Here is a 24472-nt window from a genome sequence, read left to right as displayed (position 1 = left end):
TCGAACCCCACGCTCAAACAATCCCACTCCAATCTTTGTTCTTCTAAAATTGCGCGGCCCACGATCGCATATCCAGAGCATGTAAAGCCAAACAACCACCTGGCCGTCCACCGGAAACTGGCACCTCCAACAACACTGCCAACTTCCCTTTTATTGAGGCTTAGATCCAGGGAAAATGCGACCCCTTGTGTTACCACCTGTTACATAAGCAAAAATAAATAAGTGAACATCCACAAACAGGAGTAAATTTAGATGGCATATGATTGCCTTTTTTCTCATCTTAAAATTTAGAGTCTTCTTCTTTCTTAGCGCGTGTCCCGCGCGTTCGCAGGGTCTGCTATGCTCCGCACTCTCCAGAGGGATCGATTTTGCATGTCTTCGGGGCCGAGGTTTGCGCTTCTCATGTCCTCATCCATCCATTGCTTCTTTGGTCATCCTCGTGGACGCCGGCCATCGACTTTCAAACTTGATCCACATCTTGGAGACGTGCAGCCATGATGCGATCCGAAATCGTTGACCCTCCGACGCATCACTCCGTCTTTCGAGGGACACCTCCACCGTTAGCCAGGGTTTGAGACCACTGTTACCAGCCGGCACAGCGAGGAGGTGGTGGTAGGGTTTTGCACGGCCTTAAAATTTAGAGAATCTAATTAAATTAAATTACAATATGATTGCCTTTTTTACTGTCTCAAAATTTAGAGTATCCAATTGAATTAAATTCTAAAAAAGAAAAGGAGGGCGAGAGAAGAAAGGGATAGAGAGGATGGCTGGAGGAAAGAAAGGCACAGAGGAGAGGTCAAAGTTAAGGAGATGGATCAAAGCTGGTGGCAGACGAGGCGAGCTTTGTTTGAGCTGAAGAAGCAGCAGAGGTCTTCCGGAGAAACTTGAACTGTTTTTTCTTTTTGAGGAGGGCTCGTGCAGATCTTTGTGCTGCAGTATGATGTTGTGCAGATCATTGACATTTTCTGCATTCTGTGCTTCAAGTTTCTTGCACCTTAACTCGAGTTCTTCAATTTTTTCATGCTTTTCTGCATGTCTTTCTTCCTGCTCGTTATATTTCTTTTGCTGTATTTTTTGTGCTTCCTGCATGTCCTGACATTGACTCTGCACTTCCTGAAGCCTGCGCTGGATGTCTTTGTGCATTTTCTGTTGTTGTTGCTTATCCTCGTGCAGTTCACTTATTTTGTACTGAGCATTTTTATACAGCTCCTCCAGTTCAGCATTTTTGCTCAGCATAGCTTCCATCCTGTCCTGCATCTCTGTGCACATTTTCTCCAGATCTTCCTTGCATTACTCCAGTGTTTTGATTTTCTCCATGAGTTCTCTGTTCCTCTTTTTAGATTCTTGGAGAACATCTTGCAGTTTTCTCTTTGATTTGCCCAGTTGTTCGTTGTCCTTCAGCACTTGTTCATTTTTTTCCTCCATTTCATGGAGCTGGCACTGGATCTTTTTGTGCTTTTCTTCCATCTTGTGCAGCATTTTCTGTTCTTTGCTTCCTTCTCTTTGAGCACATCTGCATTGCTTTGCTGGGCTTTGTGAAGCAATCCTTGTAAGCTTTTATTTTTTTTTTTCTGCATGTCCTCTAATTTGGCCTGCAACACCCTGTGCCTCTTTTCAGTATCTTCCAGTTTTGATTTCACTTCTGTGTGTTTCATTTTCAGTTCTTTCTTCTCAGAATTATTTTTTTCTCCAGTGCTTGATCAAGCATTTCTTGTAAGCTTTCATTTTTTCCCTCCATTTCTTAGAGCTTTGATTCCAAATTTGTGCATTTTGTATCCTGTTGTTCCTGATGTAGAAGTACGTGTGTGTTTCTTGTTACAACTTCATTAAACTTTTCTTGCAAGGCTTCATTTTCTTTCTGTATGTCTTTGAGCTTGGATTGCAGCTCTGCACGTACTGCACCCTGCTGTTCCTTCTCTTTCACCATGTCTTTATTTCTTTCCATCACTTCATTCAGCTTTACTTGCAGCTCTTGGATTTCAATTCTAGTATTTTATTAAAGTGTTACTTATTGATGCAGCTCAGGTGATGCAGGTATCCAGTATTTATATACATATATTAAGAAAAAATTTACTATTTAAAGTAATACCTGAGCTGGTATCTCCACCGGGTCCACTGTCCTCAGCCATCTTTGAATTTGGAGCATGCTGTGTTTGGTATAATTTTTTGCGCTTCACGACTCACCATTAAAAGAAATTTGCTAAATTCCTATCAAATCAGAAGTAAAATACTTGGGTATTCACCTCAGTAAGGACCCAAAAATGAGTGAGCCTATGAACATAACAAGTAAAATTAATGAATGTAAAGCTAAATTAAACATTTGGCTCCAAAGAGATTTATAAATCTTAAGTTAAATATATCTGACCAAAATGGAAAGTTTATCAAGATGCATGTACACAAAGTACTCTAATTTCATTCCAAACCAAATGATAAAATCTGTCAACCAAATAAATCTAAATTTTATCTGTAGAAACACATTATATGAAAAAAAGTCATATGGTACTATATTCCAAACCACTCATTCAACAAAGTTGGTGGCTTAAGTTTTTTGCTTATCTCTGATTTTGATGTTAACAAGATTCCTGTTTCATTGTCAGAATTTCATAAACAGGTATTATTATACTGGAAAATAACTACTCACCCCACTCTATTATCATATGGAACAACAGATAAATACTGCATCGTAACAAATCATCATTCTACAAAGACTGGCTTGAGAAGAATATATGGTCTGGCTGACTTAATGGATGACAATGGTAACCTTTTAGATTATGAACAATTTTGTACAAAGCACAGCTTCAATCCTCCTGTATTAGACTTTATGAGATTACATAATGTACTGCCCAGAAAATTTGTGTCTCTTATGAAAAATATAATGACCAAATCAAATGACCAATGACCAAATCAAAAATTACAACCACAATCGCCCTCGCTGTCAATCCAGGGAACTCTAATTCTGGACAGGAAAATGCAAAAACTTTTTATTAGAAAATATTTTACAGAAAAGTTATTCCCTGGTCGCCAAAATAAAAATGGTATTTCAAATAAATTTGATAAGTTATCAATTGCCAAAATGGGAACTATGTATCTTTCTTTCCCCATATCCCCAAAAGCAAAAGAGACACAGTTTGAAATTATGAATAACAGCTACCCATCTAAAGAATTACTCAGGTTACGCTTTAATATTGAAGATAACATTTGTAAGATAAGATAAGATAAGATAAGATAGGATAGTGTTTATTTGTCACATGCACAGTTATACACAGTACAATGCACAGTGAAATGTATTTTGTACCTGCAACCTTATATACACACACATATAAATAAGAAGAATAAAAATAAAAAAAAGTAATTCACACTATACACTATACTCTATATACTATACACTATACACACTTTTTAAATTATAATATTTACACTGTGCAATAATGGTCCAGTTAGGGCTCAGAGTCGAGCAGACGGATGGCTTGTGGGTAAAAACTCTTCTTCAACCTTTCAGTCTTAGCCCTCAGGCAGCGGTAACGCCGGCCTGATGGGAGCAGGGAGAAGAGAGAGTGTCCAGGGTGGCTGGGCTGTTTTAGGATCTTCATGGCCCTCAGCCTGCACTGCTTGGTGTAAATGTCCTGCAGGTTGGGGAGGGTGGCTCTGATGGTCCGTTCAGCTGAACGAACCACCCTTTTTAGGGCCATGAAGTCCTGCTTGGTGCAGTTTCCCATCCAGGTGGTGATGCTCCCACGCATGATGCTCTCGATGGTGCAGGTGTAAAAGTTCCTGAGCACCTTGAGTGGGAGCTTGAAGTCTCTCAGCCGCCTGAGGAGGTAGAGACGCTGTCTGGCCTTCTTCACAGTGATGTTTATGTGATGAGTCCAGGACAGGTCCTGTGAGATGGTCACTCCCAGGTATTTGAAGGTGTCCACTCTTTCCACCTCAGCACCACTGATGACAAGTGGATGGTAGTCCCTCTGCTGCTTCCTGCTGAAGTCCACGATCAGTTCCTTTGTTTTGCTGACGTTGAGCAGGAGGTGGTTCTCCTGGCACCAGTTCTCCAGGCGGGAGACCTCTCTCCTGTAGGCTGTCTCCTCATTGTGAGAGATTAGTCCCACAACAGCAGTGTCGTCAGCAAACTTGATGATGACGTTGGACTCTGACGTGGCCTCGCAGTCATGGGTGTACAGTGAGTACAGCAGAGGGCTGAGCACACAGCCTTGGGGGGATCCAGTGTTGAGGGTGAGGGAGGATGAGGTGAGGTGACCCACTCGTACCACCTGTGGTCTGCTGGTCAGGAAGCTGTGAACCCACCTGCACAGGGATGGGCCCAGGCCCAGGTCCAGCAGCTTAGAGACCAGCCTGGAGGGAACTATGGTGTTGAATGCTGAGCTGTAATCTACAAACAGCACTCTCACATAGTTCCCCTTACCAGTGTCTATGTGTGAAAGGGTCTTGTGGAGGAGGAAGGATATGGCGTCGTCTGTGGATCTGTCTGGCCGGTATGCAAACTGTAGTGGGTCGAGGGTGGTGGGCAGTGAGGAGGTGATGAATGTCTTGATGAGTCTCTCAAAACACTTCATCACCACAGAGGTGAGTGCTATGGGCCTGAAGTCATTGGGGCTGCTGGGGTGTGGTTTCTTTGGGACAGGGACTATGATGGACTTTTTAAAGCAGGTGGGAATCACACACAGTTTCAGTGAGAGGTTGAATATCACTGTAAACACAGGTGCCAGCTGGTCAGCGCAGGTCTTAAGGACACGTCCACTAATACCGTCTGGTCCAGCCGCTTTCCTGGTGTTTACACGTCTAAACGCCCTCCTCACGTCGCGCTCCGTCACAGTGAGTGTCTCCGCCCCTCCGGCCGGGAGCGCAGCGGGCTGTCGGCTTCCCGACTCAAAGCGCGCAAAGAAGATATTGAGTTCATCAGCCAGAGAAGCGTCGGCACATTTTGTACATTTTGCAAGAAAGATATTGAAACCACTGACCATATATTCTTCTCATGTGACAAAGTTCATTGTTTTTGGATGGAAGTTCAAGCATGGCTAAAAGGAAAATTTCCATCATCACCAGCTTCTCTGTCAAGAGATGATATTACATTTGGTTTCTTCTTTGTTTCTTAGCAGAAATTTGTGTCAATGTAATTTTATGTTTGACCAAGTTGTTCATACACAAAAACAGAATACAAAAGTGTCCCCCCATTTTTAATTTTTTCAAAGAACGAATGTGATTTATATAAGAAATCATTAAAACTTACAAAATTTCCCAAAAGCCCAAAATTTTATTCTTTTATGAATGATACTTACAGTGATTCATTGGTTTAACTACATATTGTACACCCCTTGTTATGTTATATATATATATTTTTAAATCTTTTTTGCTTGTTTGTTTTCTTTTCCCTTTGATTTTAGCTCTGTGAGTGTATGCTTTTGTTTCCTTCTGTTCTGTGGTTATTTGTTATTTTTGCAGATAGGCTTCTAAGTGAAGTTGTGTAAGCTCTTAATTACTAGTTAAGCTATACGTGATATTTAACTTGTTGATTTGTACATTTTTGTCTAATAAAAAAAAATTAAAAAATAAATTAAAAAAGGCGTTTGGTATAATAGCGGATCGATTACACCGCCCTGTGACGTCATTTCAACACTTGTCTACTCGTACCCCCAAACTTGAATTCATGTCCACACAGAAGGGAAGAGTTAGTAGTCGAAGAAATTAGAGTTGTATTCCCAAGACTTTGCACTCACAGCTTTTAGATTCATACTCACATAAAAACAATCCTAATCCGCACAGTTTCTCAAATACGAATACAAATGTTAAAATTTTGCACACATCTTTTTGACAGTTATCTTACTCCATATGGTTCTGCCGACATCCCCAGCCAATCATAAAGGAGCAGCTGAAACCAATCACAGAGCAGAGAGCTGTGGTAATGAGCTCAGCCAATGACTGTGAGCCTCAGATGGAACAGGAGGAAAGGGGGGCGTATGGCAGCATGTGACCATATCCATGTGACAGCATCGGAGAGGAGTAGAAAAGAGGAACAGTAAAGTGTTTGCGCTGGTTCTTATAAGCAAATCACGTAGTATCATTGGGCACTTTTAAGTGGTTATACGGAAATTCGTAAGCTTTTCTAGTGGGTATATGGCGTATACCACTGGTTTTGACAAGAAAAGTCAAGAAGACCCCATCATCATTTGTAATTACGGTGTGCTACTGCATAAAATACCAGTGAGAGCAGAAGTGTCTGCTTTGTGCTATTATTCTAGCCTTCTTATATTTTACTGTTTGTTTTACATATATTTACAGATTCTGCTGATCTTTCTATTATTATTTTTTTAAGAACATTTGAAAAAGGTTTTAGGAAGAGGTTACAGGTTAGTCAAACACTTTGTTACAAGGTGGTGGAAGGAATCCTTTGAGGACCTCCTTGATCCCATGGACACACCTTATGTAGAGGAAGCCGAGTCTGTGGATGAGTTGACTCACTCATCACTGGGGGTGAGGTAGTTAAATAAGTCCTTGGTGCAGTGTTGATCAGGAGAGCAACACTGCAGAATGTGCAGTGTTGCTCTCCTGATCCATGCTGCCTTATATCAGACAGCCCGCCGTGCGCACTCAACATACTCGCCGACAAATGTTACAGTTTGCCTTAAACTCATCCCCACTGACGCTGTTTAGCCATGGACGTACGTCTTCCCACTCACGTCTGTATCTTTGCATACGTTTTCGTTTCTGGGGACGTGGTGGAGTGTCAGGTGTAGTAGCGGACATTTTTAAAAGGTGCGGGTGTGTGACGTCTGTTGCTAGGAAACGGTGACAGCAGTGCCATCAGGTAACACCGCTCCGTGGCTGGCTGGGGGGGTCCTAAGAGGATCCACGACAATCTTGCTGGCCTTAGTATTTCCTGTATTTTATTCTGTGCTTAATTGTTACATTTAGTGTTGACATTAGTGTGGACATTTTTGAAAACGCAGAACAAATATCGTATGCCGTATCGGTCCAATATGGGATGCAACATTTAACCCTTGTGCTCCCACTGCGTTTGAATTCATGAGAATGTGTCCGGGGCACGAAGGACCCCCTCTGCAATGGGGACTCGCATACGCGTGGTACATACGTGGGTGTCAGGTGGGGTCGAACCGACCCCCTGACAGAGTGAATCCCCATAGTGCTGCTTAGACCCTGTGTGTGTGTGTGTGTGTCTGTGTGTGCCTGTTTATCACTAACACGGGGCCGAAGCGTATTGGGCAGTGGGGCAGTGTGGCACTGGCCACGTGTGTGTGTGTGTGTGTGTGTGCGTGTTTATCACTAACACGGGGCCGAGGCGTATTGGGCAGTGGCGCACTGGCCACGTGTTTGTGTTTGTGTGTGTGCGTGCGTGCGTGCGTGCGTTTATCACCGACACGGGGCCGAGGCGCAGTTTGGACAGTAGACCACGGCGCACTTGCCGCACACGTGCACGCGACTGCCACGACACAGAGTCTTGGTCTTGGCATCCCTGCTCATGGGGCACACGCGACACCTCTTCCTCCTCGCCTTGGACGACCCTGTCGCGTTGTCGCTTTTGCCGTCTCCGCCATCGCCCCTCTCCCTCACCTTCGTGCCCTCTCTGGCGGCGGCTGCGTCGGCCGCCAGCTCTTTGCCCAGCCGTTCCAGGAACAGCCTGTGTTTGTTGCGCTTGCCCGGCATCCAGGCGGGATTCAGCTCCCTCCACAGCACGAAGGCGTTGTACGCGGACACGTCCACCATGTTGTGAAAGAGGGCCAGGGGCCAGCGGGTCGTCCTTCTCCTGCAACTGTACGTGCCCAACACCTTGTCCAGGTTGTCCACGCCTCCCTTGGTGCGATTGTAGTGGAGCACCGCCAGGGGCTTCCCCCGCTCAGCCCCGGGGCCCGCACGTGCTGCTCGTGCGTGGTGAGGATCAGCACGTTCTTGTTGCGCTTGGCCAGGTAGGAGACCATGGCGGCGGCGGGAGGCTCCGCGGTCGATGCGAACGCGAATCGCGACGACGGCACCGGTCTGCCCTTGACTTCGAGCAGTCACCTGGGGATCTCGGCCCTGTTCGCGCGCACGGTCCCCAGTGAGGTGAGGCCCCTTTGGACGAACAGCCTCTTGACCAGCTCGTACGACGTGAAGAAGTTGTCGAAGGTGACGTTGCGGCCCGGTCCCAGTCCCGCGGTCAGCTCGAGCACCACTCTGGATGCCAGGTTTTTCTCGGGAGGACCTCGCTTGTCGCGTTTCCCGGTGTACGCCAGCATCTTCCACGCGTAGCTGGACTTGGCGTTGCACGCCACCCACAGCTTGATCCCGTACCTGGCCGGCTTGCTGGGCATGTATTGCTTGAAGGGACATCGACCTGGGGTGAGGGGGTGGGGGTGGGGTGTAGAATAGGAGTTTTTGTTTTTCTTTTTTTTTTTCTCCTTTTTTTTTTTTGGTAGCGCTTCATTACGCGTAAAACCTTGCATACCGCGTCAAACACCGCCTCCGTAATATAAAGTATACACGCACACCGCACACACACACACACACACACACACACACACACACACACACGCACCTTTGAAGGGAACCAGCCTCTCGTCCACCGTGACCTCGGGTCCGGGCTCGTACAGGAGCGGCAGCCTCTCGCACCACGCGTCCCACACTTCCCTGATGGGCGCCAGCTTGTCGTGCCCGGTGGCCAGGCGCCTGGCCTCTCTGGTGTCGTGATCGTCAAATCGCAGGGCCGCGGAGTACGTGCGGAACGTCTTGAGGGGCATGGTCGCGCGAAATATCGAACGACCGGTCTCCGCGTGCCACAGGCGCGAAAACTCGGCTCGACCCATGGGTCGCCAGCCGTCGATCCCCCTCCCCGCGCCGGCCCTCCTGCTGGCCTCCAGGTTCGTCATCGCGATCACCCGGTCCTCGAGTTGGGGTTCAAAGTACACCAGGAACGCCGAAGCCGTCGAGTTTTGCGACACGGCGTTGCGGGTGCGCTCCGTGGGACCCGGATTCGACGAAGACGACAAGACGCGCCGCTGCCGTTGCGAGGAACGATGCCGGCGATCGGAGGAGAACAGAGTTGATCTCCACGTAACCGTCCCTCGATTCGACGCCATCATCGATTCCTCTTCCTCCTCCTCCTCTATGTCGCGATCTCTCTCCTCATCATTCCCTCCGGCACCTTCCTCTTCTTCTTCTTCTTCGTCTTCTTCTTCTTCTGTATCGTAATCTCCTTCATCATCATCATCATCCTCATCCTCCCTGTCGCAATCTGCCTCCGTGTCACGATATCTCTCATCCTGCCCTCTGGCACCCTCTACCTCTTCTTCTAGTTCTTCTTCTTCTGTATCGTAATCTCCCTCATCATCATCCTCATCCTCCGTGTTGCAAACTCCCTTTGTGTCACGATATCTCTCCTCATCCTGGCCTCTGGCACCCTCTACCCCTTCTTCTTCTTCTTCTTCTTTGGTATCGTAATCTCCCTCTTCATAGTACCCTCCGTCCCCGGCCCGGTCCTCGCCGGTAGACTGCGGTCCACAACTCCAACCCGAGGAGGAACCCCGATTGTCCGAGGCGGCGTGGCCGCGAGACGACATGATCGCCGCGATTGCCTCAGCTAGCCGAGGCGACGGGATCGCAGCATCCGGCGGCGGCGGTCGCGTCGCACGCCGGTAATCGAACGCTCGCGTACGCGACATGACCCAACTTTCCTCTGCCTGCTGTGTCGACGGTCACGGCCCTTTACGATTCGCATGACACCGCTTTGTTTGTTTTAGTGTGTTGTTTGTTACGTAGTGACGGAAGCAAAACTTGGCTTGGGGCTATCGCGTTGCAAAGTCCGCGCTCTGTGGTGCGCGGTTTTTTGGGCGGTTTTGGGTTTTTTTTATCTCAATCGCTATCAAGTGTGGTTGTTTGGTGATGATGATGATGATGATGATGATGATGATGATGATGGCGATCATAGGTTCGCGTCGTGTCGCCTCATCGATAAATGAAGCCGGCCAACCCCACGAGTGCGATTTTTTTTTTTTTTTAATCGCAATCGCGATCGAGCGGTTGTTTGGCAATGCTGAAGTCGATGACGATGGCGATCGTGATCGCGATCCCCGGGTTCGCGTCGTCGAGTCCTCGACCTGCGATTGCAGCGGCCTTTGCGTAGCCTCGCTTTCGGTCCGGTCTGGTCTGGTCTCGTGTGCTTGAGTGTGTCTGTGTCTGTGTGTGTGAGTGTCCGTGTGTGTGTGTGTGTGTGTGTGTGTCTGTGTGAGTGTGTGCGTGCGAGTGTGTGTCTGTGTGCGCGTGCATGCATGCGTGCGTGCGTGTCTGTGTGTGCGCGCGAGTGTCCCCGTCACACACGGTGCAATGACTATCACTGGCCACTGGGAGCGGGGGCAATAGCACGCATGCGATGAATGTCGCCGGCCACAGGGGGTCCCGTTGAGCTGGGAGACCTGGGGTCCCTGATAAGCGACCAAAAATAGACCTGAAGTAGAAATGTAATTTGGAGGATGCTTGTGAATAAAAGGCATTACAGCATTTCAACAAAAACACAACAGCAGCTGTTTTACATGCAGTTTGTCTGCGCACCTGGGAGCCTTTACTGAGATGTGAGCTCAGCAGCTCCTGTTCCTGTAACCACCTTAAAACCTTAACTGGGAAACAGCTGGAGGTCCTTCATCAACCACCTGATCAGTAACATGAAGAAAAGAGAACTTTGTAGCTGCTCCATCCACCGCTGTTTGTTTCACACAGAGAAACAGCTGCTGTACGGAAGGCAACCCTTCAACGCGGGCGATGGCTGCTAAGTGTCCGTTATTTACCCTCAATAGCAGCGAACAGCTGATTGAGACGTGGCGTTTGTCCTATCGAAAAAATGCAAAAGGTTAAAAGTAAAAGGGTTGTGCAGATGAATTGTTAATACAAAAAATTATTTCTTATCTGATTGCTTGATTAATTGATGGAGTAATTGATAGAATACTCAATTACTAAAATAATCGATAGTTGCAGCCCTACTTGTATTCAGAAAACCATAGTCAAACATTAGTTTTTAGCACCAGTGGAGCTGTGAAAGACCTTCAAGAAAAAAACTACAGTTCCCAGCAAGATGATGTCACTTCCTGTTGTTGCATTAAAAACGTGATAGTTTATGCTCACAACATGGTGGCTGATATTCAAATGTAGGAAATGCTTTTAGCAGCTGATAGTTAAAAAAATTTGGATTATGTTTTTACTGTATATGCATTTTACGTGATTTCTGCAAACCATTAGTGGAAGGAAACGGCACTCTGGGACACATTAAATCAGCGATATATAAATGTAACTCTTCTGGATTATATGCAAAAATTATCACTCTCTCTCTCTAATAAGGCCTGATTTAGAGTTCTGTGTCGGTACTACGTACATAACTGAAAATCTTCTCTGAACCTGACCTGACATGCACCTCAAGAAATGTAATTACACATCCACCCAGACTGTGATTACTGCCTAGGCTTCAGAGGTGCTTTCTGGTTACATCGTAGGCCCCATCACTCAATTAACAAGCAGGAGCATCATTTAGTGGTTAGCTTAGTGCATAGTTTGCAAATACAATATGAATTCCTTTATGAAAACCTGTAAAGTATAATGCTAAGAGACAAGATGCAATGTAGTGTCCAAATAACCAGTCATAAGGGTTAATAATTCATAAATTTGGATACCAAAATTAAGTTAGCCTATAATTATACTTTTAAAATGATTTAAGAAATTGCATGTGGTTTAAACATCCAGTCTTTGATAATGATAAATTTTCCATCTCATTGTAGTGTTCGTACACAATTATTTTATAATACACGTTACACTGTTAGGTTTGGATAGATTCTTTATGCTACTTTTTTGTTTAATATCCACTTAAACAGAGATTCTAGTCATGAGGATTGTGCAAGATGTTGTGACCCTGATATTTCAGCACGCACCTGTCATAAGCAGGAAAGTTCAGAGGATTTTGCTGCAAAGTTTCTGTTATGTTACCATACCAGGTAATCAACAAGTCTCCTTAATAAGAGTGCAAGATTATAAATGCCAAACATTCAACAAGTAGTATGGTAATTTCCTCCAAAAATTATGTCAAAACCATATTTCTTTAGAATAAGAATAGCTTTTATCTTTGTCTTACTTATGGTATAACAATTATAGGTTTAATTTTAGACTGGTGAATTAAAGACTGAATAACTAAAATATTTGTTTATGTATCTCAAAATTCCCATTTGTTGTTTTGTTGTAGATACCATCATGCTTATTAAAACAAAAATTAATACAGAACAGAAATATGTGTCAGACTCTTAAGTGCTTCTCTCTGTGTTCTAAGTTCAGTTGGCCGGACCTCTGGAAACTCATCTGCTTTTCCTCTCTCCATCTGTCACGGCTGGGTGTAGGCAAGGCAGGGAGGACCCCAGTGCAGGACACGAGAGCAAGGTACGAGAGAAGATTTATTGATAATTTCAATAAATACAAAACAGCAAACTAAGAACTGGAAACTCGAAAACTAGAGGACAAAAACACACAGCGAAAAACTGACGAGGACCTGAACACTGAACTAAACAACAGTGAGACTTAAATACACAAAGGAAACGAGGGGTGAGGGGAAACAACTGGGAACAACAGGTGAAATGAATGACACTAATGACAAAGGGGAAGCAAAACTAAACACAAAGCACAAGGAACACGAGACTGTCAAAATAAAACAGGAACTGACTAAACATAACAGATACTAACCTAAACACAGAAAACTTAAGGCAACGTTACAAAACAAAACAAAGGAAACCAAACCGCACACTCAAATAACAAACAGAGAAACTAAAAGCAACACTAAGAAAACAACCTGAAAAGTACAACAAAAGAAAACTACACAAAAGAACTCAAAACGCTGGGCGACCGGCCCAGGATCATGACACCATCATGCCAAGCCACCTCAGCTTTCTCCTGCCTCAAACTGACAACGATGAACAGAAATTGCAAAATGTCTTGAAGATTGAAAGATTCAAAAAGCTTTATTGTCATTCTTCTCATGTAAAACATGACAGGAACAAAAATGAGATTCTGGTGTGCCTCCATTGCAAGTTGCTTTAAAAAAATACATTAAAAGATATTTACAGATAAACAGAATAATTGGAGAAATGGAATATAATAGACGACTAGGTCACTAGCAGAACAAATCAGAGCCGGGGCGGGGCAAATGACCGGGCCCTTTATACCCAAATAATAAACATCATTTTACAACATACACATGACCAGAACAGCAGGAATTTGTATGTTATGAAGTGCCACTCATCTTAGCTTAGTCCGTAAAAATGCTCCACTTAAGGCCTTTAAGGCTGTTTCACACCAGATGCTTTGCCTAAAAACGACATGAAATTCCGAATCTTTCGGATGTGAACTTGTCGTGTAACCTACATACACACCGGACGCACTGTGTTTGCGACTAAATCACCCTCATAAAACGCACTGTGAAAGAAAGGAAGTCGACATCAAGCGATGATGTAATGAGGTTGTGATGTTTCTAAACAAGAGAAGGAAGAAAGAGAGTTTATGGGTTCATCCAGCTCATAAGAAAGCAGCAGCAGGGAGAGTTTCATGGTTTGATCCAGGAGTTGAAGCTGCATCACGGATGCTTTCGCGCATATTTCAGGATGTCAGTGGGACAGTTTGAGCTCTTGTTGGCAGAGTTGGGATCACATGTGAGGAGGCAGAGGATAATATCAGAGAGCCGACTGACCCGGAGCAGCGTGTAGCTGTGTGTCTGAGGTAAAATATTATGATTTTATTGTTCCCACATCACTGTATATTCAGTACATCAGTGCGCGTTTTGAGCTATGACCTCACATGCTGCTATATGCAGCGCTCTGATTGGTCAGACCTGTTTGTTCAGAAAAATCGAACTTGATCCGAAAAAATAAATGCTGCAAATTCGTCCTGTGAAATGACGCGGTTGGTGTGAACGGCTGCATTAAGAACAGGCGAGTCCGAAAAATGTTTTTAACGCACGAAATATTCGCACGGAATTTATGCGTCCGGTCCTTTACACACCGGACGCACAAACAGATCTGACCAATCAGAGCACTGCATTTGGCAACATGTGAGTGTAACAGTATTTATGTTGTATGTGATTCCACTTGCCATAATAACCACTGTTCCTCCCTCAGTCACAAAAGCGAAGGTCCGTATTCCTTTCACTACAGATGTTTATTCAGCACACAAGGTACCGACTTACAACACCTTTACAGCACCTTGCAACTCCTTTCAACACCCTGTAACACCGTAGAACTAGACAAAACATATTCAAAGAAAACAAATCAATATAAATTATGTACAAAATACAAAATACAACTCTTTGGTGCCACACAGTGGTCACTGACAAACACTGCACAATTCAAAACAGGATGCCTGTAGCGGCAGATACTACCACAGTTTGTAATGTGGAGGTTTACAGGCTCAATGGCGCCCTCTCTGAAAAAGGCAATGGATAAATGCCTCTGGCAATGTTGTAATGTGGCCAGATCACATTACAACAGCTTATAAGCTTATAGTTAGGGCTGGATCAGGTGACCCTGAACCATCCCTTAGTTATGCTGCTATAGGCCTAGTCTGCTGGGAGGTTCACATAATGCACTGTTTCTTCTCATTCACCTTATTTACTTTGTTTATACTCCACTCTGCATTTAATCATTAATTGATATTAATCTCTGGCTCTCTTCCACAGCATGTCTTTCTCTCCCCTCAGCCCAACCGGTCGCGGCAGATGACTGCCCCTCCCTGAGCCTGGTTCTGCTGGAGGTTTCTTCCTGTTAAAAGGGAGTTTTTCCTTTCCACTGTTGCCAAGTGCTGCTCATAGGGGGTCGTTTTGACTGTTGGGTTTTCTCTATATTATTGTAGGGTCTTTACCCACAATACAAAGCGCCTTGAGGCGACAGTTTGTTGTGATTTGACGCTATATAAATAAAATTGAATTGAATTGAATTGAACTGAATTGAAGATCATGGGAGACGAGCCTCAGGTGGGTTGTAGCGCACAGCAGTGTACAGTACATGATTATTAAGTATCAACATCTGTCTAGCCATTATATGAAGTGTATGACTACTATAAATGATGTAACTGCTAACAGAATATCTTAAGTGGACTATTGCAGTTGTGGAGTGCTATAACAATCATATAATGACAGGATGCACCGGCTAAGCTAGCTAGCGAACTTCTGTGCCTTTACAATGTACCGTCCTTTTGTAGAGCGCTGTGCTTGAGCTGCCCCGTACTGAGCCAACCTGCCTGACCAGTATATGTTCTGTTCTTACCCAGGTACACAATTATTTTCATATTGTATTTGTTATTAATTGTATTCCTCTGGCAATGTTGTAATGTGGCCAGATCATGAGAGACGAGCCTGAGACAATAAAACGGATCACATCTTAAAGATAAACAAGCCTTCGTCTATTATTACTACACAACGCAGAGTCGAAGAGGTTTATTTGGACCAGCCAGTTACAGTGTAATTGAGCCTGGTTACACTTGTGCCGTGACCCACGCTTCTGGATTCGACGAGAGCAGGGACTGTCTATTTCCTGGAGGATTGTGGCTGGTGTCGGAGCCCTCAGCTTATGGACGGAGAAGCTCTGCAGCGAGTGTATCTCAGTTTTCTACACGATTGTCCTTCAGCTGCTGTACTCCTTTCTACCATGGACTATGTGAGGGTTGATTGATGTTTGTTTAGAGTAGATCGGAGTTTCTTTTCTTTATTTAGCGATTAAGGCTGTGCAAGGGCGCTTTACCTCATCTCGTCACAAGGTGGCAGTGTTTCCTCGCATGTGGCTATTTTTATAGTCTTAAGTGTGTTTTTCATTTAATCTGTTTTCTGTAGGTATCATTGGGAGGGGCCCACACGTAATCTGTGGTTCGCAGTTGAGCTGCTGTTTTCTTTTCTGACATGGTTGGGGAGACGGTGTAATTTTGGCCCCTTGTGATTTTTGTTTTATGTGATTTTTTTTATGCTCCTGGGTCCGTGATATATTTTTTAGTGTTGTAACGATCCAGTAGAGCATTTTAGAGTGATCCCCGGCAATTTGGTCTTTTTTTGAAAAAAAAAAAAAAATTATTTGAGGGTTATTTTGGTTTGTTTTTGTGATTTCATTATGGACAGCAGTGTCATTTTTGGTAGGGGGCGGGGTTCAGTGCCATTCACCCCAATACCCTCACTTGGCAGGGGTAGAGTGTTGTTAACGCCTGATTCCTCTATGCCAGTGCCTGGTTTTGAGGATGTTTTGCCTGCTAGTGACACTAGTGGTGGAAACCCTCACAGTGATCCCCTCACTCAGAAATCAGAGGATAAGGGCACCACTGAGAATCTTTTGACAGACATGGCATCAAGAATTGGCCTCTCCATAGGTGAGAGCATCGCTTCTTGTATTGAATCACGCTTAGGCTGCGGGATGGGGCCAAGTATGGTTGGAGCAATGGGCAGTATGGGAGCAGATCCATCATTGCTGAATGTCACAGTCAAGTCTGAAGTCAAGGAGCCTGTGAGTTTTAAAGGGGATGGGCATGACACTCTTACTGTTCAGGAGTGGGAAGCTGCAATGGTGGCTTATATGAAGAAGAGAGGTGTTCCTGTTGCAGAACAATCTGAAGAAGTACTGAGTAAACTAGTGGGGAGAGCACGAGAAGTTGTCAGGGTAGGCATACGTAGCAACCCATCTCTATCCCTGTCTAGTGGCCCAAGCCCAATCTTTGAGATACTGAAACAGCACTTCAGTGATACACCCTCTTCTAACATGCCTTTAGCTGACTTCTATGCCACACTGCCTAGCGCAGTTGAACACCCCTTTGACTACTGGTTGAGGTTAAATAGAGTCATGGAGGTGACAGAGGATTGCCTTAGGAGACAGAATAAGACTTTTGATAACCTGTCACGTGACCTGACTATCATGTTCATTCGTCATTGCCCTGATTCAGAACTATCCCTGATATTCAAGTGCAAACCAGCACAACAATGGACAGTTACTGATGTGCACGAGAAACTTGTTGAACACAGCAGAAACCAGAAACAGTCATCACAGTTGAGAGTGACCTCTGCTACTAATGCGCAGCAACAGGGAGTGACCCCCAGGGTTATGGGTGTAGACCCTGTTAATAAACTGGATGTTATGCTGCCAGTCCCTGCTTCAGTACAGTTGCCACAGCAACAGGCTGAAGAGGCCACTGATCGCCTTGACCGCATTATCACCATGCTGGAGCGTGTTTTGGAAGTGCAGGAAGTGGTTTACCCAGCAGAAGTGGTGGACATGCACGCCGTAATCACAAAGCTGATTTCAAACTCTCTGTGCCATGTGACGTTTGTGGAGATGCTAGGCACACTACCCACTACCACTGCAGATCCAGCCATCTGTGCTTCCTCTGCTATGCAGCTGATCACACACGTATTGGCTGTCCCAGGGCCATAACAACCAAGCCCCGGAGTAATGTAACAGCAGCTCAGCCGGAGGGAAACTAGTTGGCCTGCATGTGACGGGGGCAAGTGTTGGGCCTGGAGGTGATCCCCCAGAGACTAATGACCTGGATGATTTAGATTCTGTCTGCCGAAGTGTGTATGAGGAAAGGGTTCTCCATAACATACAGAGACTAACACCACACGATGAACTTTTCTTTGAAGATGTAACTTTAGGTGGTAAGATGTCAGTTAAAGCTATGCTCGATAGTAGATCAATGGCTTGCACACTGAGCAACAGTGTGATGCCTCAGTTGTTACAGCAGACAGTGTTGAAAACCTCTGTTTTGGAGCCCACTGATGTTGTTTTGATTGGCTGTGGTGGTTCAAAGACAAAACCACTAGGAGTTTGTGATGTAGAGGTAGATGTGTATGGCTGTAGAGTGGTTGTGCTAACGCTAGTGGTTGATGGTCAGTGTGAGACCCTCATCATTGGCTGTAATTTGCTAAGATACCTAATGCAGCACCTGAAACAAGAAAGTGACTCACTGGACTGTGATCCAATGCTTTCAAAAGATGAATGTGAGCCCCATAAGAAGCTTTTGAGTCTGACAGCTGCGGTAGAGGAGTGTGCAGTGAACACCCTTGACAGGGTTGGAACTGTCAAGACAAAGAGAGCTGTCACATTGATGCCTATGACTGAACACTTGGTCTGGGGCAAACTGCGGCTGGTGAATAGTTTGCCTGTTGGCAGTACAGTCATGATGGAGCCTACGCGCGCAAGATCGAGGCCAAGAACGGTCATAGTTGGGCGGACTGTGGCACTTCTGAGCGATGATGGGTGGCTGCCTCTGAAAGTGATAAACCCTTCTGACAAGCCTATCACACTGAGACGTAATGCTAAGCTAGCTGATGTGTATCCATGTGTGGCTGTGGAAAGCTTCAGCCAGCCTGAGGGTTGCAGCAGATCCCAACCTACCTTCCAGCAGCATGTCCAGTTGTCCACAGGCAGCCCCATCTGTTGCAATGAGGCGCAGAGCCTAGTCACAGAGACTTCTAGCCTACCTGACTGTCCCTTGGTGAACAACCCAGGTAGCAAGATTGATACGTTTCATTCACGGTTGCATGATATGGGTCTGTCTGACATAGACATTGACTCCTGTGAGGTGTCACCGGTTTGTAAGGAGCGGCTTGTTGATCTTATTGCTGAGTTTTGGTCTATCTTTTCCAGAGACAAGTTGGATTGTGGGTGGGCTAAAGGTTACCTCCACCGGATTCAACTTGTGGATGACAAACCCTTTCGGTTGCCCTGTCGGCGCATACCACCCACTCAGTATGAGAAGCTCAGACAGTTGCTGGATGAGATGGAAGAGCGGGAGATCATTAGAAAATCTAGCAGCGAGTTTGCTTCACCGTTAGTCCTAGTCTGGAAGAAAACAGGTGACATAAGAATCTGTAATGATTTCCACTGGCTCAATGCTCGAACCATCAAGGACGCCCATCCTCTTCCTCATCCTGCTGGTGCCTTGTCGGCTTTGGGTGGCAATGTCTTTTTCTCCACTATGGACCTGACTTCTGGGTACTATAATGTGGAAGTACATGAGGAAGACAAGAAGTACACAGCTTTCACATCACCATTTGGATTATATTAATATAATCGCATGCCTCAAGGGCTGTGCAATAGCCCTGCAACTTTTATGAGGATGATGCTGAGTATCTTTGGTGACCAAAACTTCCTCGGTCTTCTGTGCTATATAGATGATGTTCTGGTGTTTGCTCCTACAGAAGACCTAGCGTTGGAAAGATTGGAGATGGTTTTTTAGGCTTAAGGCCCACAACCTTAAGCTTGCTCCCAAGAAGTGCCACTTCCTACAACGCTCAGTGAGGTTTCTGGGACATGTTGTGAGTGCTGAAGGGACCCTGAACCATCCCTTAGTTATGCTGCTATAGGCCTAGTCTGCTGGGGGGTTCACATAATGCACTGTTTCTTCTCATTCACCTTATTTACTTAGTTTATACTCCACTCTGCATTTAATCATTAAGTGATATTAATCTCTGGCTCTCTTCCACAGCATGTCTTTTCTCTCCCCTCAGCCCAACCGGTCGCGGCAGATGACTGCCCCTCCCTGAGCCTGGTGCTGCTGGAGGTTTCTTCCTGTTAAAAGGGAGTTTTTCCTTTCCACTGTCGCCAAGTGCTGCTCATAGGGGGTCGTTTTGACTGTTGGGTTTTCTCTGTATTATTGTAGGGTCTTTACCCACAATACAAAGCGCCTTGAGGCGACTGTTTGTTGTGATTTGGCGCTATATAAATAAAATTGAATTGAATTGAATTGAATTGAATGTCTGACCCTGATAAGGTTGTAGCCATCACTTCTTTGGCAGAATCAGACCTTATGGAGCCAGGCACTGGTGTTCCCTCACAGTGACCAGGTTATACTGACCCACCCAGATTTCAGCGAGCCGTTTCTGCTCTCTGTTGATGCATCTAGTAATGGCCTCGGCGCTGTGCTGTCACAGGTCCCCATTGGTGGGTCCACCGCCAGACCTATTGCTTTTGCGAGTAAATTGCAAAAGTATTCAAGGTATCCTGCACACCGGTTGGAGTTTTTTGCCTTAAAGTGGGCCGTGTGTAATAAGTTTTGCCACTGGCTAAGGGGCCACCGGTTCACTGTATGGTTTGACATCAAATACATTCCGGGGCCCAAAAATGTGGTTGCTGATGCCTTAAGCTGAGAGCCGTTTGTGCAGCCCAGCACATCCCATCGGTTGACAAGAGTCCCGTATCGGGACCTATTGGCTGAAGCGGCTGCAGTGTGTCCTCATGGAGTGCGGGAGGCATTCCACCGTTCTGCTCATCCTCTTGACTGTGTTACAGAAGGTGGCCAGCCTATCGCTTCTCAGTGTTCAGCAGTTGCTGAGGCCGGAACCATGACATCACATGAGGTGACTGCTGTTTTTGACGCACACATGCAGCAGAATGATGGGATATGTCCCCATGCGCTCTTGCTGCCCCAGTTCCCGCAGACTGTGTTGAGGCCTGAGCACAATGGCTCAGAGGTGCTCACGCATGATTTGTTGAGAGAGAGTCAGCGAAATTACTCCATTCTCAGCAGAGAGAGGTCGAGGCCATCAAGGAGAGAGCGGGCCAAGGAACCTGCTGAAGCACTCAAGCTGCTCAGAGGTTGGGACAAATTGCAAATGAGGGAGGGTATCCTGTATCGCGTTACCAAAAACATGATAACGAAAAAGAGGTCTTACCTGTATGTTGTGCCATCATCACTTCGCTCCAGAGTCTTGAGGGGTGTACACGATGAGGTTGGCCATCAAGGACAACAGCGAACACTGTGTCTCGCAAAACAGAGATTTCACTGGGTAGGGCTGAGCAGAGATGTGGCAGAGTATGTGAGAGGTTGCAGGCGGTGTGTGGTGAGCAAGTCACCTGAGCCTGAAGCCAGGGCACTGCTGGAGAACATAAGGACTTCAGAAGCTCTCGAGTTGGTGTGTATTGATTTTTGGACAGCTGAGGATTCTGCCAATAAGTCAGTGGATGTGCTTGTTGTCACCGATCATTTTACAAAACTGGCACATGCCTTTCTGTGTCCCAACCAAACTGCTAAGGCAGTCGCACATCAGCTCTGGCACAACTATTTCTGCATTTATGTTTCCCCAAACGGCTTCACTCTGACCAAGGGGCCAATTTTGAGAGTAGCCTGATTGCTGAGTTGTTGAGTGTGGCAGGTGTCCAAAAATCACACACGACTCCCTATCATCCTATGGGCAATGGCTCGTGTGAGAGGATGAATAGGATATTAGGGAATATGATCCGTGCACTGCCCCCTAGAGTGAAGCACAGATGGCCCGAGGCTTTGAAATCTCTCACCTTTGCCTACAACTGTACTGTCCACGAAACAACAGGCCATGCACCATTTCTGCTCATGTTTAGCAGGGTGCCAAGGATCCCTGTTGACATAGTTTTTGGCTCTGTCCTAGATGACCAAGAGGTCATCAACTACGACCGGTATGTTCAGTCCCTGCGGAAAGCACTGATGGAGGCCATGGAATTAGCACAAGCTGTGGCATCCAAACAGTTACAGAGACACACCGATTTGTATAACAAGAGGGTTCGTGGAGCACCTGTGGAAGTAGGTGACCGTGTGTTGCTGGCCAACAAAGGGGAGCGTGGCAAGAGGAAGCTTGCTGACCGCTGGGAAAATGCCATCTATGTAGTGATTGGAGTCAACAAAGAAAGCCACACCTTCAAAATCCAGCATTCCTCTACTGGTCAGGAGAAAGTGGTGCATCAAAATCTGATCATGCCAGTGAACTTTCTCCCTTTGCTTGACACTACTTTCCAGGATGAGGCCAGTACATCCTCGTTGTCTGGTTCAATGGGACTTGGTGAGAGAGATGTTGTTGCTGATGTTTCTGATGGTTCTGTGGAGTATCGGACCAGAGTGTGGGTGTCAGCTCCGCCATCCACAACTTCCAGCCAGGTGGATGTGAACAGTGCTGGGCAGTCAGGGGACACTGATGCTGCTGCTGTTCCATCTGTGGGTGTTGTGCTGTCTGAGACATTGGCTAGTGGGTCGTCTCCCAGCTCAATACACCCTGATTCTTTCACGGAAGACCAATTGAAGAGAGAAAACAGTTGCGCTGATTCTATCAGCAGTTTGGCTGTTGCAGAGGTGTCTCCCAGCCCTTCTTTTGGTGCAGGAAACCAAGACTCACCTGGACCTGTTCAGCACAGCATTGGTACAGCTGCTGGGGCTGAGGAAGTTGAGAATCGTACCAGATCTAGAGCAGGGAGGTTGCCAAAGCCTGTTACGAGACTTATTGAACTTATGCACCAGAGGACACGTGTAGTTCTATAGGCACTCTCTTGTGTGTGGGATAAATGTTTTTCTTTCTCTATTGTTATTATTACACTTGTGGGATCAGTGGGGTCTCTGATGTTTTTTTTTCCCTTTTTTATTGTGTTCCTTTGCCATGTACTGAGACACTTATCAGTTACAATGTCTTTTAAATATGTGACAGGCATGTTTTTCCCCATGTGTGACGAAGAGGTCTGGTCAACTTCTTCCCACACTGACTCTTGCAGAGAGTGGTTTTCTAATTGGGTGTTTGTGACTGATTGTTCGTGGTTGATCTCTCAGTGTGAGACAAATGTGAATTGTGTAGTGGCATAAATGGCATAAAAGTCTTTCTGTATGTTTTTTTAACATGGATTTGTGTTTTGTGCCTGGTGCTTACTGGTCAACTTTTTTTCTTCAGTCTTTTGGTTTTTGCTTTGGGCAAGTGGAATTCAGCAGGGGGGAAAGTAACAGTATTTATGTTGTATGTGATTCCACTTGCCATAATAACCACAGTTTGTAATGTGGAGGTTTACTGGCTCAATGGCGCCCTCTCTGAAAAAGGCAATGGATAAATGCCTCTGGCAATATTATAATGTGGCCAGATCATGAGAGACGAGCCTGAGGTGGGTTGTAGCGCACAGCAGTGTACATGATTATTAAGTATCAACATCTGTCTAGCCATTATATGAAGTGTATGACTACTATAAATGATGTAACTGCTAACAGAATACCTTAAGTGGACTATTGCAGTTGTGGAGTGCCCATAACAATCATATAATGACAGGATGCACCGGTTAAGCTAGCTAGCGAACTTCTGTGCCTTTACAATGTACCCTCCTTTTGTAGAGCGCTGTGCTTGAGCTGCCCCGTACTGAGCCAACCTGCCTGACCAGTATATGTTCTGTTCTTACCCAGGTACACAGGTGGCAATGTTGTAATGTGGCCAGATCATGAGAGACGAGCCTGAGACAATAAAACGGATCACATCTTAAAGATAAACAAGCCTTCGTCTATTATTACTACACAACGCAGAGTCGAAGAGGTTTATTTGGACCAGCCAGTTACAGTGTAATTGAGCCCTGGTTACATGAGTTCATAGCTCACCGATGTACTGAATATACAGCTGGGAACAGTAAACTCGGACTATTTTACCTCAGACACACAGCTACACACTGTTCTAATCCAGTCGGCTCTCTGAAATTATTCTCTGCCTCCTCACATGTGATCCCAACTCTGCCATCAACAACTGCCCACTGACATCCTGAAGTATGCGCCAAAGCGGCCGTGATGCAGCTTCAACTCCTGGATCAAACCATTAAACTCTCCCTGCTGCTGGTTTCTTATGAGCTGCATGAACCCCTAATCTCTTTTTCTTCCTTCTCTTGTTTAGAAACATCAAAACCCCTAAAAAGGGTGGTTCGTTCAGCTGAACGGACCATCAGAACCACCCTCCCCAACCTGCAGGACATTTACACCAAGCAGTGCAGGCTGAGGGCCATGAAGATCCTAAAACAGCCCAGCCACCCCGGACACTCTCTCTTCTCCCTGCTCCCATCAGGCCGGCGTTACCGCTGCCTGAGGGCTAAGACTGAAAGGTTGAGGAAGAGTTTATACCCACAAGCCATCCGTCTGCTCAACTCTGAGCCCTAACTGGACTATTATTGCACAATGTAAATATTATAATTTATAATCTATAATTCCATGTAAAAGTGTGTATAGTGTATAGTATATAGAGTATAGTGTATAGTGTGAATTACTTATTTTTATTTTTATTCTTCTTATTTATATGTGTGTGTATATATGGTTGCAGGTACAAACTACATTTCACTGTGCATTGTACTGTGTATAACTGTGCATGTGACAAATAAACACTATCTCTCTCTCTCTCTCATTACATCATCGTTTGATGTCGGCTTCCTTTCTTTCACAGTGCATTTGTTAGAATAGATAAACATTTAACTGTTTTTCTATGTATCACAATGTGTTCATCATAAACATGCACATGACCATCAGATTGTAAGCACAAAACATACTCATATACACCCGGACCCTCCAGGTGAGGAAAGCAGGTAACGCCTGTTTCCTGACGTCACACACACATACACACACCCCCACACACCCACGTAATGCTAAAATAAAAGAGCCGGCAGGAAGAAGGAAGTCAGACTCTCTTTCAGACACGCACACGAGTGTTAGCTGACTGAGACTC

This window comes from Archocentrus centrarchus, chromosome 22 (genome assembly GCF_007364275.1).
Source record: "Archocentrus centrarchus isolate MPI-CPG fArcCen1 chromosome 22, fArcCen1, whole genome shotgun sequence".
NCBI lineage: Eukaryota > Metazoa > Chordata > Actinopteri > Cichliformes > Cichlidae > Archocentrus > Archocentrus centrarchus.
Note: the sequence above shows the minus strand (reverse complement) of the source record.